The sequence below is a fragment of the Lissotriton vulgaris genome, chromosome 10 (assembly GCF_964263255.1).
Source record: "Lissotriton vulgaris chromosome 10, aLisVul1.2, whole genome shotgun sequence".
Classification (NCBI taxonomy): domain Eukaryota; kingdom Metazoa; phylum Chordata; class Amphibia; order Caudata; family Salamandridae; genus Lissotriton; species Lissotriton vulgaris.
In genome coordinates this window covers 1,050,850,119-1,050,866,614 of record NC_141698.1, presented here as the reverse complement: position 1 = coordinate 1,050,866,614, position 16,496 = coordinate 1,050,850,119, and positions in this window count along the sequence as shown.

Here is a 16,496-nt window from a genome sequence, read left to right as displayed (position 1 = left end):
GGTTCTTGTTTCTAACTTGAATCTGCCAGGGGCATGCTGCTGCTGGGCTCAGGGGAATCCCTGGGTCCTGCCCAGCTCCTGGACCTCTGATGGACGTTCCTGGACTCCTGGGGGACCCCTCTGCCTTGCTGGGCTGTGGGGGGGACTTTGCTTGCCCCCTTGGAATCTCTGGGACCTTGTTGCAGCATGGAGGAGCTGCATTTGCCTGCAGGAAGCGCTGTGCTTCCCCCTGAGCGCCTGGGAGCCCTCTGCCTGTTTTCTAGCGCTGTAGAGCGCTTTATTTGGATTATAGCGCTGAGCAGCGCTTTGGCCGCCCTGGCGAGTGCCCACCTCGCTTATTGTTAATTTTATTTAACTTTGGCTGCCCACGCCGTGATTGCCGCTGCCCGGGGCCAGGAAGATGCCCAGAAGCTGCTCTCCGTGACCAGGAGCTGCGGTAGCGAAGATCGAGGCCGCCGTGCTCCTATTGGCCCAGCGAGACGAGCCCCTCCAGTAACGCCGCGCTGGGATTGGCCCAGTGCCGCCGCGTCATCGCCGAGGCCGCGCCCTGATTGGCTGACGGCTCAGCATCTTCCAGGGGCTGATCCCGGGAGCTGTGCTGTCATTGGCTGGCTCCCAGGCGTGTTTTGAGGATGGCCGTGATCACCGCCGGGCCCGGGAAGAGGAGAAGTCGCGTGGCCGCTGCTGGGGGCTCCCGGGTGTCGAGGGAGCCCCGGCGAGAGAGAGGAAGGCCAGCGCGAGGCTCCCCGAATGGAGGGAGAGCCTCGAGTGCGGAGAGCCCCCGCTCGCCGGCAACCGGTGAGTGGGGCAGAAGAGAGGAGGGGCGCCGGGACACGTTGTCGGTGTCCGCCCCTCCCGAAGCGGGAGCTCGCGCCTAGTGCCAGTAGGAAGCCATGAAGGCTTCAAGGGCGGCCCCGGTTGGCAGTGGGTCGCCCCAACGTGCACGGAGCCTGGAGAGGCTCCCCTCCTCATTTTGTATTTAGAGCCCTGAGAGGCTCTGGGGGCATTTTGAGAAATTAGAGTCCCCCGTAGGGGACTCCACCATGAAGAGAGAGTCAGGGCGGCCCCGTTTGCCAGTGGGCCGCCCCAACGCGATAGAGAGCCCAGGAGAGGCTCATGGGGGCACCATTGTATTTAGAGCCCTGAGAGGCTCCAACGCTGGGTGCACAGTAGTTCCAGAGCCTGTGTGGCTCAGGTGGCGCAGATTTGTTCTAGGGGCTACTGAGAGCCCTGCCACAACTTCTTGATCCCAGTTGCCCAGCACTTTGTGGGCAGCTGCCACGTTTAGGCTTTTGGTACTTTTGGACTGGCGCTGCATGGCAGCGCGCCCTGACATTGGACACAGGGCATCCTTGCCCCATCAAGGCCAGTTGGCCTAGGGACTGCCACAGGTGGTGGCCTATGTAAGTCATGCGCAATGTGATTTCTATGGTTTTAATAGTAATTACCTACTGTGTGTTTTGTTTGCGCTATTGACTTCTGTTCTGGCACCTCTGAATGTGTAGGTTTATGCATTATGTGTCTTTCTTTCCATGCGCTGCACCTCTGAATGCTTAGTCATCATGTGTCTTCTTGCGCTGCACCCCTGAATGTATTTTATTGCATCATGTGCTCTATTCTTAACACCTCTGAATGTATTTTAGGCATCATGTGTTTCTCTTTATTACTCTTCTGAATGTAGGTTATTGCATCATGGGTAATGTGTTCTTTTCCTAGACCCCTAAACGCTGAGTGATACTTAGGTGGTTGTCTTTTCTACTCCTCTGAATGTAGGTTTATTGCATCATGAGTAATGTATTCTTTCTTAGACCCCTAAATGCTGTGTGATACTTAGGTGGTTCTTCTTTTTTTAGTACAGGTGGTCCTAGTAAGGTCTTGGTTCCTGTTACCAGTGGTTACTGGTTGTTATCTTTGATTATTATTTTATGTACATTTATTCTTTATTCTAGAAGTGATTTTATATTCTACATTTTATCTAGAAGTACTATATCTGATTCTGACAGGTGCCCATGTGGCCCTGTCTGGTGTACATAATCCCTGTGAATATTGCCCGTGCCAGTTGGCACAATGTATATGTGTGATTTTATCTGATGTGTTTTTACAATACAAAAGTTATTTTTATAATAACCTTGTGTGGAGTCTCTTTTGTGGTGTGCCTAGTATGTTGTTGCTGTTGTGCGCTGGCGCAAATGCTTTACACATTGCCTCCGAGTTTAGCCTTACTGCTTGTGCCAAGCTACCAAGGGGGTGAGCAGGGGTTATCTTGGCGTGTGACTTCCTTGCCCTGACTAGAATGGTGGTTTCTGCCTGGCTTTGGCGTCAGCCTTAGCCTACCAGAAATAGCCAGTTCTAACAGGCAGGAATCAATCAGGGTTGGTAAAGCGGAACTACTCACCAGTGAGGTTCTTAAGGCGCCGGGTAGTGGGAAACCCAAAGGAATTGTACAAGGGACCTTGGGCAGTAATCTATTTTAAGGAACAGTGGTCCCTAGTTTTAAGAATCATACATAAATAGAAATACACTGAATATCATGGATGTCCTTTGTCCAGCCGGACAGAATTTTTTATTTTCCAAAATCTTTAAAAATAGCTCAAAAAGTCAACATAAATATCAAGTGGGCACATTCCGTGACCCACAATTTACAAGACAAAACAGAAGGAAGATTATATACAAAAAAACGTACAAAACGGTCTGTACTAGTACTAGATTATACAGACTTGATTCATTTTAAACACACCATTGTAAAGGCTTGTTAGAACATTATTTGGTACATATGGTGTTCACAGGTCGACAACGTTTCGATGCCGCACTTAAATACAGGGCATCATCATCAGGACAAAAATGTAAATCATGTTTTGTCTAAACATACTTTCATACATTTGCATAAATATCAAAACCTGTTGATCGAGTAATACAATCCAAACAGGGTTGAAGCCAGGGGGGCGATACTGGGTAGCTGGAGGAACTTGAGCCGTCCGCGTAATAATCGGCTTCACTCGTTGTCAGCATGGGTTTAAAAACTAGTTGAGGGGAATGGTTGTACATGAACGTTGTCCCCACATATGAATGAGAAAAGCAGAGTGTTTGGCAATTATAAGGACCTCCACTTGCATTTTTGCGTGCCGATTGGCTTTTCGATATCAGCAAGCATGTAAAAATTGATGCGGAGATATTCAACAGTGTTTACCACGTGTCATTCGACGCGGCAGGATAATCGCAAATGCAAGAATTTATGAAGCAACAGCTCAATGGCTGGCAAGACGGGGGTCTGGCGAGGTTCCCTGGGATTGACACGTGGTAAAAATGCAAGTGAGGTCCTTATAATTGCCAAACACTCTTCTTTTCACATTATTACGCTGAAGGCTCAAGTTCCTCCAGCTACCCAGTATCCAGGGGCGTAACAAACGCCCCCGCAGACCCTGCAGTGCGGGGGGGGGGGCCTCACTCTCTACAGTTAATGAAAGGGGCCCCAGGGGGCCCCGGCCCCCTCAGCTCTTCTGTGAGAGAGGTCTGCGCTGAAGCAAGCCTCTCTCCCTCTGCATCTGAAGCAGGTGCAGCCTGCTCAGAGCCCTTCGCCCCCTCCCTCTGACTGAAGAGAAACAAAGTATCAATATACATTGTTTCTCTTCAGTCAGAGCCAGAGGCAGTCCCGGAAAGAGGATGGGGGCCCCAGAGACAGCAGTCTCCACTGCTCCTCTGAGGCAGCACAGAGCCCGGCCCCCACTCTCTCCTCGCGATAAACAAAGCCCACCCCACAAGAAAAGAGAAGAGACAAGGATGGGGTGGGGGGCCCACCCCACAAGAGAAGAGAAGAGAAGAGACAGGGACAGGCCCCCATCCGAGAAGAGACAGGGACAAGGATGGGGTAGGGGGCCCACCCCACAAGAGAAGAGAAGAGAAGAGACAGGGACAGGCCCCCATCCGAGGAGAGACAGGGACAAGGATGGGGTGGGGGGTCCACCCCACAAGAGAAGAGACAGGGACAGGCCCCCATCCGAGAAGAGACAGACCAGGATGGGGTGGGGGGGCCACCCCACAAGAGAAGAGAAGAGACAAGGATGGGGTGGGGGCCCCACGGTGGGGGCCCCACCCCACAAGAGGATGGGGTGGGGGGCCCACCCCACAAGAGAAGAGAAGAGAAGAGACAGGGACAGGCCCCCATCCGAGAAGAGACAGGGACAAGGATGGGGTAGGGGGCCCACCCCACAAGAGAAGAGAAGAGAAGAGACAGGGACAGGCCCCCATCCGAGGAGAGACAGGGACAAGGATGGGGTGGGGGGTCCACCCCACAAGAGAAGAGACGGGGACAGGCCCCCATCTGAGAAGAGACAGGGGCAAGGATGGGGTGGGGGGCCCACCCACAAGAGAAGAGAACAGACAGGGACAAGGATGGGGTGGGGGGCCCACCCCACAAGAGAAGAGAAGAGAGGGTGGGGGGCCCACCCCACAAGAGAAGAGAAGAGAAGAGACAGGGACAAGAAGAGACCGGGACAAGGATGGGGTGGGGGGCCCACCCCACAAGAGAAAAGAAGAGACAGGGACAAGGATGGGGTGGGGTGGGGGGCCCACCCCACAAGAGAAGAGAAGAGACAGGGACAAGGGTGGGAGTGGGGGCCCCAGAGAGCAAGAGACAGCACAGAGCAGTGCTCGGGACCCTGACAAGGGTGGGAGTGGGGGCCCCCAGACAGAGTATTCTCCAGGGCAAAGCTCACATGAAAAGGGACAAGGCAGCAAAATGGTGCCCTCAGGTAAGCACGCTTGTTAGAACACACCATGGGCGTCCGCAGGGAGAGGGAAAGGGGGGCAGAGAAGGGTGCAAGGCAGAGGGGGAGAAGGGTGCAAGGCAGAGGGGAAGAAGGATGCATGGTAGAGAAGGGTGCAAGGCAGAGGGGAGAAGGGTGCAAGGCAGAGAGGAGAAGGGTGCAAGGCAGAGAGGAGAAGGGTGCAAGGCAGAGAGGAGAAGGGTGCAAGGCAGAGGGGAGAAGGGTGCAAGGCAGAGGGGAGAAGGGTGCAAGGCAGAGGGGAGAAGGGTGCAAGGCAAAGAGGAGAAGGGTGCAAGAAAGAGAGGAGAAGGGTGCAAGGTAGAGAAGGGTGCACGGCGGAGGGGGAGAAGGGTGCAAGGCGGAGGGGAGAAGGGTGCAAGGCGGAGGGGAGAAGGGTGCAAGGCGGAGGGGAGAAGGGTGCAAGGCAGATAGGAGAAGGGTGCAAGGCGGAGAGGAGAAGGGTGCAAGGCAGAAGGGGAGAAGGATGCATGGTAGAGAAGGGTGCAAGGCAGAGAGGAGAAGGGTGCAAGGCAGAGGGGAAAAGGGTGCAAGGCAGAGAGGAGAAGGGTGCAAGGCAGAGAGGAGAAGGGTGCAAGGCAGAGAGGAGAAGGGTGCAAGGCAAAGAGGAGAAGGGTGCAAGGCAAAGAGGAGAAGGGTGCAAGGCAAAGAGGAGAAGGGTGCAAGGCAAAGAGGAGAAGGGTGCAAGAAAGAGAGGAGAAGGATGCAAGGTAGAGAAGGGTGCACGGCGGAGGGGGAGAAGGGTGCAAGGCGGAGGGGAGAAGGGTGCAAGGCGGAGGGGAGAAGGGTGCAAGGCGGAGGGGAGAAGGGTGCAAGGCAGATAGGAGAAGGGTGCAAGGCGGAGAGGAGAAGGGTGCAAGGCAGATAGGAGAAGGGTGCAAGGCAAAGAGGAGAAGGGTGCAAGGCAGAGAAGAGAAGGGTGCAAGGCAAAGAGGAGAAGGGTGCAAGGCAGAGAAGAGAAGGGTGCAAGGCAAAGAGGAGAAGGGTGCAAGGCAAAGAGGAGAAGGGTGCAAGGAAGAGAGGAGAAGGGTGCAAGGTAGAGAAGGGTGCAAGGCGGAGGGGGAGAAGGGTGCAAGGTAGAGAGGAGAAGGGTGCAAGGCGGAGGGGAGAAGGGTGCAAGGCGGAGGGAAGAAGGGTGCAAGGCAGATAGGAGAAGGGTGCAAGGCGGAGGGGAGAAGGGTGCAAGGCAGATAGGAGAAGGGTGCAAGGCGGAGGGGAGAAGGGTGCAAGGCGGAGGGGAGAAGGGTGCAAGGTGGAGGGGAGAAGGGTGCAAGGTGAAGGGGAGAAGGGTGCAAGGCAGAGGGGAGAATGGTGCAAGGCAGAGGGGTGCAAGGCAGAGGGGAGAATGGTGCAAGGCAGAGGGGAGAAGGGTGCAAGGCAGAGGGGAGAAGGGTGCAAGGGAGAGGGGAGAAGGGTGCAAGGGAGAGAGGAGAAGGGTGCAAGGTAGAGAAGGGTGCAAGGCAGAGGGGGAGAAGGGTGCATGGCAGATGGGAGAAGGGTGAAAGGCAGAGGGGAGAAGGGTGCAAGGTAGAGGGGAGAAGGGTGCAAGGTAGAGGGGAGAAGGGTGCAAGGCAGAGGGGAGAAGGGTACAAGGCAGAGGGGAGAAGGGTGCAAGGCAGAGGGGAGAAGGGTGCAAGGCAGAGGGGAGAAGGGTGCAAGGCAGAGGGGAGAATGGTGCAAGGAAGAGAGGAGAAGGGTGCAAGGTAGAGAAGGGTGCAAGGCAGAGGGGGGAAGGGGTGCAAGGCAGAGAGGAGAAGGGTGAAAGTTAGAGAAGGGTGCAAGGGGGGGTGGAATAGGGTGCAAGACAGAGAGGAGAAGGGTGCAAGGCAGAGGGGAGAAGGGTGCAAGGCAGAGGGAAGAATGGTGCAAGGTAGAAAAGGGTGCAAGGCGGAGGTGGACTAGGGTACAAGGGGAAGGGGAGAAGGGTGCAAGAGGGAGGGCAAGAAGGGTGCAAGGCAGAGGGGAGAAGGGTGCAAGGGGGATGGTGATGAAGTTAAAAATGTGCCCCCCCTGGAAACATTTCTGCGGACACCCATGGAACGCACACTACTTTGTGAGGGAGAGTGGAGAGAGAGAGAGTGGAGAGAGAGAGAGTGGAGAGAGAGAGTGGAGAGAAACAGTGGAGAGAAACAGTGGAGAGAGAGAGAGAGTGGCTAGAGAGAGAGAGAGAGTGGAGAGAGAGAGTGGAGAGAAACAGTGGAGAGAAACAGTGGAGAGAGAGAGAGAGTGGCTAGAGAGAGAGAGAGAGTGGAGAGAGACAGTGGAGACAGAGTAGACAGTGGAGAGAGAGTGGAGATAGACAGTGGAGAGACCGAGAGTGGAGAGAGAGTGGAGAGAGCATGGAGAGACACTGGAGAGAGTGGAGAGACCGAGAGTGGAGAGACCGAGAGTGGAGAGACCGAGAGTGGAGAGAGAGAGAGTGGAGAGAGAGAGTAGAGAGAGAGAGTGGAGATAGACAGTGGAGAGACCGAGAGTGGAGAGAGAGTGGAGAGAGCATGGCGAGACAGTGGAGAGAGAGAGAGTGGAGAGAGAGAGTGGAGAGAGAGAGAGTGGAGAGAGAGAGAGTGGAGAGAGAGAGAGTGGAGAGAGAGAGAGTGGAGAGAGAGAGAGTGGAGAGAGAGAGAGTGGAGAGAGAGTGGAGAGAGAGAGAGTGGAGAGAGAGAGCGAGTGGAGAGAGCGAGTGGAGAGAGCGAGTGGAGAGAGCGAGTGGAGAGAGCGAGTGGAGAGAGAGAGAGAGTGGAAAGAGAGAGAAAGAGTGGAGAGAGAGAGTGGAGAGAGAATGGAGAGTAGAGAGACAGTGGAGAGAGAGACAGTGGAGAGAGAGACAGTGGAGAGAGAGACAGTGGAGAGAGAGACAGTGGAGAGAGAGACAGTGGAGAGAGAGTGAGTAGAGAGAGAGACAGTGGAGAGAGAGTGAGTGGAGAGAGAGTGAGTGGAGAGAGAGTGAGTGAAGAGAGAGTGAGTGGAGAGAGAGTGAGTGGAGAGAGAGAGTGGAGCGAGAGAGTGGAGAGAGAGAGTGGAGCGAGAGAGTGGAGAGAGAGAGTGGAGAGAGAGAGTGGAGAGAGAGAGAGAAGGGAGAGAGGGTGGAGAGAGAGTGAGTGGAGAGAGAGTGAGTGGAGAGAGAGTGAGTGGAGAGAGAGTGAGTGGAGAGAGAGAGAGTGGAGAGAGAGTGAGTGGAGAGAGAGTGAGTGGAGAGAGAGTGAGTGGAGAGAGAGTGAGTGGAGAGAGAGAGTGGAGAGAGAGAGTGGAGAGAGAGAGTGGAGCGAGAGAGTGGAGAGAGAGAGTGGAGAGAGAGAGTGGGGGAGAGAGTGGAGAGAGAGAGAGAAGGGAGAGAGGGTGGAGAGAGAGGGAGTGGAGAGAGAGTGAGTGGAGAGAGAGTGAGTGGAGAGAGAGTGAGTGGAGAGAGAGTGAGTGGAGAGAGAGTGAGTGGAGAGAGAGAGAGTGGAGAGAGAGTGAGTGGAGAGAGAGTGAGTGGAGAGAGAGAGAGTGGAGAGAGAGAGAGTGGAGAGAGAGAGTGGAGAGAGAGAGTAGAGAGAGTGGAGAGAGAGAGAGTGGAGCGAGAGAGTGGAGAGAGAGAGTGGAGAGAGAGAGTGGAGAGAGTAGAGAGAGAGAGTAGAGAGAGAGAGAAGGGAGAGAGGGTGGTGAGTGAGAGAGTGGAGAGAGACAGTGGATGGAGACAGTGGAGAGAGAGACAGAGGAGAGACCGTGGAGAGAGAGACAGTAGAGATAGAGTGGACAGAGTTGAGAGAGCGAATGGAGAGAGTGGAGAGAGAGTAGAAACTGACTGACTGACTCAGAGACTGAATACTGACTGACCGAGAGACTGACTGACTGAGAAACTGACTGAGAGAGAGAGTGACTGACTGACAGAGAGAGAGAGACTGATTGAGAGTGAGACTGACTGAGAGAGAGACTGACTGAGAGAGAGACTGACTGAGAGAGAGACTGACTGAGAGAGAGACTGACAGAGAGAGAGAGACTGACTGAGGTACAGAGAAACTGACTGAGAGAGAGAGAGACTGAGAGAGAGGCAGAGAGACTGACTGACAGAGAGATAGACTGATTGACTCTGAGAGAGACTGACTGACAGAGACTGACTGACAGAGAGAGACTGACAGAGAGAGACTGCCTGAGAGAGACTGCCTGAGAGAGACTGACTGAGAGAGAGAGACTGACTGAGAGAGAGAGACTGCCTGAGAGAGAGACTGACTGAGAGAGAGACTGACTGAGAGAGAGACTGACAGAGAGAGACTGACAGAGAGAGAGAGACTGACTGACTGGGTGAGAGACTGACTGAGTGAGAGACTGACAAAGAGAGAGACTGACTGACTGGGTGAGAGACTGACTGAGTGAGAGACTGACTGAGTGAGAGACTGACTGAGTGAGAGACTGACTGAGTGAGAGACTGACAGAGAGAGAGACTGACTGAGTGAGAGAGTCTGACTGACAGACTGACTGACTGACAGAGAGAGACTGACTGATTGGGTTAGAGAGAGAATGACTGACTGAGAGAGACTGACTGACTGGGAGAGAGAGAGAGAGAGACTGACTGGGAGAGAGAGAGACTGACTGACTGAGAGAGAGAGAGAGACTGACTGACTGACTAAGAGAGAGACTGACTGACTGACAGAGAGAGACTGACTGACAGAGAGAGACTGACTGACAGAGAGAGACTGACTGACTGACAGAGACTGACGGGGAGAGAAAGAGACTGAGAGACTGACAGAGAAAGAGAGACTGACCAACAGAGAGAGACTGACTGACAGAGACTGACTGATAGAGAGACTCACAGAGAGACTGACTGACCGAGAGAGAGACTGAGACTCTGACAGAGAGAGAGACTGACTGACAGAGAGAGACTGACTGACTGGCTGACAGACTGACAGAGAGAGAGAGAGAGAGAGAGAGAGAGAGAGAGAGAGACTGACTGACTGACTGACAGAGAGAGTGACTGACTAAGAGAGACTGAATGACAGAGAGAGATAGACTGACTGACTGAAAGAGAGATACTGACTGACAGAGAGAGAGAGACTGTGATGGAATTGGGGTCAAAGTGTGTATGAAGCTATGCAATGCCTCTTAAGATTGCTATTGTCTAATAAAAATAAAATTGTATTATCAAAATGTGCTCTTTGTGGTTACATCTGCTTTTGAAATACTGCATTGAAGCTTTGTCCAATGTCTTAAAACGGAAACGAGAAGGAGCAGTGGATGCACTTTTATCAAAACTAAACGATGAGTGGGCCCGACGTTGTATATCATGACAGGAGTCTGCATCAGGAAACCCACCTAAAATTGGGCAAACTTTCCCGGCCTACTCATGGCAGGGACCCCGTAATGAATGGACCACCACATATGATAGCCTGCGGGCAGACTAAGCCCAACCTTTGACTCCACCATCCACTGTTACTTATAACGGCTGTATTGGTGACACTGGCGTAACAATCGCCCGCATCCCCTGCAGTATGGCGGGTCGCTGGCCTGAGAGCTCTAGACTGGCACGGAGAATGGGAGGGGGGCCCCCTCCATATAGTTTGCAGGGGGGCCCCCTCATGTTTCGTTACGCCACTGCCAGTATCAGCCCCCTGGCTTCAACCCTGTTTGGATTGTATTACTCGATCAACAGGTTTTGACATTTATGCAAATGTTTGAAAGTATGTTTAGACAAAACATGATTTAAATTTTTGTCCTGATGATGATGCCCTGTATTTACCACCCCCTTTTGTACCGCTTTTGGCCACCATAAGTGTGGCAGGGTATGCTCAGACGTGAGTCCCTTGCTCACTTTGCCACTGGATTCAAGCAAGCCGGGCTGAAGACGGCTGGAATGCCAGAAACTGGTCCTCAGAAGCTTGTTTCTGGTCCAGGGAAGGCATGGCTTGGCAGTTCGGGCTGGACTGTTCCCATGAGGCACAGGGTGAAGGACCGGGTTTTTAGAACCCAGCGGCGTCAGGGAGAACACCTGAAACCTTTGAGTTCCCCTGTCTTGGCAAACCGAGACACAGGATACTTCTTGATGACGTCAAAGACCAAATTTATTGGCTGCAACCAGGAACAGAGATCTACGAAGCACACACGGGTGGTTCGCTAGAGACTGCACAAATTCAATAAGCGGAGCATGGTCTTTTATGCCAAAAATCAAGCCTCAGGCAACATTTCAAATTAGCATTCGGTGCATAAAAACTGACCAATGACAGTGTAACATTTCAAAAGTAGCGTATGACGACAATCCCAGACAATCCCATTTTCCGTTGTCCAGCCCACCAGAAATGACCACGCACATTCCCAGGTTTCCTGTTCGATCAGGCTGGACAAACCCATCATAAAGCCTTCAACCCAAATCAATGATTATGTCGTAAAGGAAAGACAGAAACAGATTGGAAAGGAGATAGAAAGGTGGGAGCAGTGTACCATAAACTCGGGCACGTCCTGCTCTTTGATCTTTATCGGACCAGCTGCTGAACAAGGAACTGGCTCAGCGAGGTCAGCCTCGGGCAAGGAGTCAGTTCGGCCAGGTCACCCAGGAGTCAGCTAAGGCGTACGTGTCTCAATGACTCGTTCGGCCACAGTCATCGGGCCTATGTTAGGGCAACCACAAAAATGGCTGTCGTATACAAAATGGAACCCGGAGGTTCAAACTAAATCCTTTAATACAGAGTGTTCTCCTATATCGATTCATACGAAAACACTCAGACACGCTACACTCGCCATTTGCGGTCTGCTGACACCAAAAGCGTCCATTTCCGTCAATCTTTAGTGAACGGGTTCGGAACCATCGAACCCGGTTCGCGAACCACGGAACCACAGACCCTGCTTTTGCCCTTACATAGGCAACAGACCCAAACCCATGTTAATCTGAATCCGGATCTATATTCATCAGATCATCAATATGTTGCTGTAGCATCATCCTGCTACCTAGTACCTCTCTCTGGACAGGTCTCCTTGCACACGGAGTAGCGCAGAGTACACAAATAGCAGGAGCACACTGTACACAGAGACAGAACATGAAAAGGATTGCTAAGACCATCCCAATGACCATCAAAATCTTCCAACCCCAAGTGGATATCAATCCCCATAACCATCCCATCAAAGACCAATCTCCTCTGTCCAAATGGACAGAATCGGAGATCTTATGCAATTTGGAAATGGCCTGGAAGACTGATGGAGCGTTGTCTGGAATGAAAACACAGCAGCTCGATTGAATCAGCTTGCAAACTCCACCTCGATCTGCTAGAATAACATCAAGGACAACTCTATTTTGAAGTGTCATGAGTCTATCCGACTGGAGCTCAGCAGTCAGGTTACCAAGGGCACCAGCAGTTTCAACTATGGTGGACTCAACCACTCTCGTCAACTGGCGAATATTCCTACTGTTAGCCATAGGTCCCCAGAACGGCAGAAAACCCTTAAAGAAATCTCCCAGTTCTTGTCCTGCAGTGTCTTCTTGACTGAAGACACCTCTAGCAACTCTCGTCTTATGGTAATCTGCCGCAGCTGTAAAAGTGGGAGGCAACAGAAAGGAAACAAAACATGTGCCCGAGAAGTCGGGAGGCAACCATGTATAAGCTTTGTCGTAGCAAACAAAGTAGGAACCCTTAGCAGCTAGGAACGCTGGGGAAGACTGAGACGCAAATACATAAGTCTCAGCGCAAACACTCTTCCCTAACTGAGCCTTCGGATTCTTGCCGTTGCCCTGCAGACAATAGTGGCCCTGATGGGGCACTATCCAAATCAGTGGAGAACTTTTCGCTCGCTGGTTAACACTCAGACTAACTCCATATCCAGTAATGTTCCAACCAATGTAAGCTAGTGTCTCATCTCTCGGAATAGTGTCATACGAGCTAATCCCTCTAATCATGTCAACAATGCCTTTAACTATAGCACTGTTCTTTGGGTTGTCTTTCAGTGAACGTTGGGGGTAAACACTATGGGCATAGATAAACATTGTTCTATAAGCCCAAATCAAACCGTTCAAACTAAAGGGCAAAACTAAATAAGGAATACCCTTATCGGTTGTATGAGGCATCAAACCACAAATCCAACAGTTTGTCGTATTCATCACTAACTGGTGTTGGTGCAGAAGTTGGATGAAGGAATTGTTAGCAAATTCCAATCGTCTAACTACCTCATGCTCAGACAAAGAATGGAAAGAATGAGAAGAAATAGTAGATGAAGGTGTAGGTTGTACAGTGGGATTAAACATCATTTTAAAAACAAATGTTACATAACCAGCTATAAATATCATAAAGCTCAATAGTAAAAATAAACATGGTATCAAAAAACTTTTCTTCGATATTATTTTACATATTCGTTTTCTAAAAGTCAGTGTCTGTACAGGTCTCTCCAACTCATAGAAATCCATCCTAAACTAAATGTGCTGCCCACGGTGGTAGGTTGTTTTTGCTCCGGAATGCCTCTGCTAAACCAGGAAGGCTGCCTTGGGCCAACAGAACCCTTGACCTAGTGTCTCAGGCTTGCACTCCAAAGACTGATGGCAACAGCGACCCTAGCAGCAAGAACCGGATGGCGGTTCAAGAAAAACAAAAATGAAAAGATCCTTGGTGGATAGTTTAACCTGCAAACAGAAAAAAATCATCAAACTTTATTAGTCTTTATTTATTTGTCCGTAACTCTCGGTCTCGGATTATAGCGGCTCTTTCCAGCCAATTCTTGATCAGCGAACAAAAGGTGAGGCTCTGTAGTGTCCAATCGATCTGCAGGAGGTACTGATTCTTGCATAATCCTGTCGCTCTCTTTCTCTGAGTTTGTTTTAATCAGTCGAGTATCGCTGAACGGTATAAACCGTGGGACAACTTCTGTTTCAGAGTCTGCAAGTCCCTCCTGGACCCACTTATCGTAAGGCAAGGGCAGAGGTGCCCTTTTAGTATGGGATCCGTGGATCCAGTTTCGCTTGCCTCGTACTCGGACCGCAGATCTTGTTGACAAGAGTACTTGGTAGGGCCCCGCCCAACGGGGCTGTTCGTTCTTGGTCCGCTGGAAGTTACGTACAAAAATCCACTATCCAGGTTCAATAGAATGGCCTGGATCTTCTGCAGCTTGTGGAAGGCTGCCATGCATCTGTTGGCATAAGACACTCATTTTAGTTGTCAGTTCACGCAAGTAGTCAAGCAACACAGGATACTCGAGGTCACTGAACCTCGTTGGTCTTGGTACGCCCCATATATTTGCCGGGCGACCAAACATGACCTCATACGGACTCAAACCCATTCGCGAATGCACAGTCATTCTTGTGGACAAAAGTGCTAATGGCAAGGCATCTGGCCATTGTAAACCAGTGCTCTCTTGGATTTTGGCCAATTTTAACTTAAGAGTGCCATTATAGCACTTGACTAAACCAGCTGATTGGGGGTGATTTTCAGCGTGGAATTTCTGCCTTATCCCGAGACCCTCACACACTCTCTTCATGACTTGACCCACAAATTCACTCCCATTATCACTCCAGATAATTCTCGGCATTCCAAACCTCGGGAAAAATTCTTTTATCAAGGCCTTCGCTGTGGACAAAGCAGTATTGTCCTTAAGGGGGTAAGCTTCTACCCATCTAGAAAAGGAGCAAACAACCACTAACACATATTTCAAGTTGTTGCATCTCTCCATATGGATGAAATCTAGCTGCAAAGCCTCGAACGGATACGTAGGAGGAGCAGAATGACCAGCTGGTGTTGGAGTTCCCTTACCAGGATTATGCATCAAACAGACCATACAGTTCTTGACCAAATTCTCTGCGCATTTAGGAATTCCCACATTCTGCCAAACAGGGGCCAACAGTTTGCAAATCCCTTTCACACTAATATGTGCCATTCCATGAGCCATTATAACAACTGGAAGCACATACGCGTTAGGCAACAACCATCTCTGATGCTCTGACAAATCAGTCCAACAACCATTCGAATCCAATCTACCCTTGCTTTCTCTCCATTCATTCAACTCTTTCTCTGTGGCTTCACCTTGAATGGATTTCACGCTCTCAATGGTATCTTCATACATACTCTTCTCTGGAACCCATCTCGCTGGACCCGCAACATACATTAGACTCATCACGTTTCTAGCAGTTTCTTTCGCAATTTCATCCGCGAATGCATTACCACGACCAACATCATCCGTAACCTTTTTATGGGCACTGCATTTCACAATCGCTACTTGCAATGGTAACGTAAGAGATTCGAGAAGTTCATTCACCAGTTGCCCATGTTGGATCTTCGTCCCATGCGATGTCAAAAATCCACGTTCAGGCCACAAACGTCCGAAGCTATGAGCCACACCAAACGCATACTGACTATCCGTGTACACATTCACACATTTTCCTTTCGCCAACACACACGCTCTCGTAAGTGCAATCAATTCCGCTGCTTGTGCTGAGTTATGTAGGATACGTGCAGCTTCAACAACCGTATGCAAAGTTGTCACAGCATATGCTGCAGTCGGATCACCATTCGGCAACTTAAAGCACGAACCATCAACCCACAAAGCATCATCACAGTCAGGAAGAGGAGTATCCCGGAGATCCACTCTCCCTTTCGTCTCTTCTTCGGTTCTTAGAAAACAATCATGCTGTTCTTCACCATCATCATCTGTCTCAAGCGAAATCGGCAATAATGTAGCTGCGTTTAAGGTATTACACCTTTTGATGTGCACATGACTCGCTAAAAGTGTAAGCTCATACCCTGACAACCGAGCACTAGTTAAGTGCTGTGTCTTGGTACGATTCAACAAAGTATCCACTGCATGTGGAACCATTACCACTAACGTGTTATCCATAACCAAACCAGCAGATTGTCGAATTGACACAGCCGCTGCCGCTGTGGCTCTCAAGCAACTTGGCAACGCTCTAGCTACAGGATCCAAAGTCGACGAAAAGTACGCACATGGGCGTTGCTTATCGCCAAACTGCTGAGTCAAAACTGACAATGCACATCCCTCTCTCTCGTGGACATACAATGTGAAAGGCTTACTGTAGTCGGGAGTACCCAACACAGGAGCCAAACACAACGCATTGCGTAATTCAGAAAAGCTCTTCCGACATTCGTCAGTCCAAGGAATAGGATTTGGAGTATCCTTAACAGTAAGGGCTATCAAACGCTTCGCTAACAAGGAAAAATTAGGAATCCACTGTCTACAATACGACGTGATACCAAAAAACGCACGTACTTCTCTCTGTGTCGTAGGAACACTCATTTTCGCGATAGCCTGAATTCTTTCTGGGGTCAGTTTCCTTCCCTCCTTCGATAAGAGGTGACCTAGGTAGGTAACTTCTTGTCGACAGAATTGCAGTTTCGAGAGAGAAACTTTGTGATGACAATCAGATAAATGACGTAATAATGACAAAGTGGCATCCTTACAAATCTCCTCAGTATCGGCGGCAACTAACAAATCATCAACATACTGAATAAGAGCTGCACCTTGAGGTAAAACCAACAGATCAAGTTGTGTCTTTAAAGCTTGACTGTAAATCGATGGACTCTCGCAATAGCCTTGAGGAGCGCGCTTAAAGCGGAAACTTCGTCCTCCTAAGGAGAATCCAAAGATATCCCTACTCTCCATGGCAATCGGGATGCTGAAGAAAGCATTCTTCAAGTCTATCACCGAAAACCAGGTGGCAGAAGCCGGAATCAAAGTCAATAATGCAGTAATGTCAGGCACAACAGGAAATTGTGGAACAACAATTTTGTTCACTTCACGAAGATCGATGACAAA